This window comes from Choristoneura fumiferana, chromosome 8, assembly GCF_025370935.1.
Source record: "Choristoneura fumiferana chromosome 8, NRCan_CFum_1, whole genome shotgun sequence".
Classification (NCBI taxonomy): Eukaryota; Metazoa; Arthropoda; class Insecta; order Lepidoptera; family Tortricidae; genus Choristoneura; species Choristoneura fumiferana.
In genome coordinates this window covers 7005133-7007134 of record NC_133479.1, presented here as the reverse complement: position 1 = coordinate 7007134, position 2002 = coordinate 7005133, and positions in this window count along the sequence as shown.

Sequence of the window (2002 nt, the reverse complement as noted above, 5' to 3'; positions counted from 1 at the left end):
AGATTGAGCTGCTTACTTGTTTGCCTGAACTAATCCAACGACATTTTCTAACGTATGGAACTGTGTGTTCTACACATAACAAGCAAGGTAAAAAAACCGCTTGCATTCCACAAAGCTTCTTTTAATTTGCCGTAGGAACACAATTTTCCTCAATAGCAGTCTTGAGACTGTGTACCTACACCGCCCGAGCAGAGCGTACGAGTATGAAAGTTAAAAGGGGTGTTAAAACAAAACGAATGAGTTTGTACAAAGACAGGAAGCTACGCGTGCCTAGGACTACGGCCTTTTGATAACTATACCTAAACATGTTTGATTAATGAATGTCTGCGATGGCTTTGTTTGAACACTCCGTAAATGTGGACGCCTAATTGTCATTGTTTTTGCATTTGCACCGACGGAGATTGTCTCGATAACATTGAAAAGGTGATTTTTAATTTAAATCTTCTTTGGCGATATAGTTTCAGAAAAAATCGATATTATTTAGTTTACCTCAGTTTGTTCGCGTATTGGCTACGTAGTAGGTACCTATCAACTGGCAGTTTTTATTTCTGTCGAGATTTTACTGTAGGTACCTAACGCGGTTTATCTATTTATCCAATAGTAATAAATAAGTGTTTTTCAAGGTTTTACGGAACCAACATTGAATTGGCTGCAAATTTGTCGACCGATTTATTATCCGAATTCCAATTTCAAGTCATACAATAGTCCATTTCACTCTTCTATAGACACAGCTTGTACCTATATGGATGCCCGGGCATTATGAAAAAATACCGATTTATCACTTGGTCCATAAGTTCCATAACAAATTATATGTTTTAAAGTAATTTATTTCGTTAGGTGTTTAACACTTCCAAATAAACTAAATATTTGGAGATACCTGGGCCCAATTTCAAATAAAAAACTGGCCAAGTGCGAGTGGGACACGCGCACGAAGGGTTCCGTACCAATGTATACAACATTAGATAGGCATTAGCAAAATACGGCAAAAAATCACGTTTGTTGTATGGGAGCCCCCCTTAAATATTTATTTAATTTAAAATTAATTATTTATTTTTATATTGAATATATGTACAACTAATAATTCTGCGAATATTTCAAGTGGCTACCTGTTGCCATTATTAATATTGAGCGAAAAACGGCAAAAAAAATCACGTTTGTTGTATGGGAGCCCCACTTAAATATTTATTTTATTCTGTTTTTAGTATAGTTGTTTTAGCAGCAACAGAAATACATCATCTGTGTAAATTTCAACTGTCTAGCTATCATGGTTCATGAGATACAGCCTGGTGACAGACAGACAAACGGACAGTGGAGTCTTAGTAATAGGGTATCGTTTTTACCCTTTGGGTACGGAACTAAAAAATAACTTACAAGCAAATAGTAGGTACTAATAAATTTCAATAATCAATAATATCATTTACTTATACTCTTTATGCAATTGGGCCTGGGTAACACACGAATTAGGTGAGGTTTGCAAATAAAATCAACAAATAAAATTTACTGCATGTTCAACCCTGCGCGAACATTGTTAACCGCAGGGCTGTCACGTCGCCATCAGCTAATTAGCAGTTGATCAAGCAGTTTGAGGCATTAGTCCGACGCATTGTGTCGGCACAAGCAAACTCTGTTAGCTAGCTAGGGCTGCTGCAATACACAAAGAGATGGATAATTTATCTAGGTATGCGCAATAAAATAAGGGCCCTGGATTTTATTTGGTGAAACATAAATACTTACTCAATAAAACAGCGTACTCCTACCTAAAAGGCCGGCAACGTAGTTGTGACTCTTCTGGTGTTGCAGGTGTAATGGTGATAAGTGCTATAATGCTTGTTTTCTGTGTCTTGTTTCTGGTGTTTTGGAGTGCAGTGAGTGTTTCGGATCCAGTGAACCCGCTTCACCCGAGCATACTGCGCTTGATTGCAAACCTTCATTTAGATCATCTGTAACTTTATTATTATTATGAGGAGACAAACGAGCACGTGGTTCATTTGGTTAGAAAATT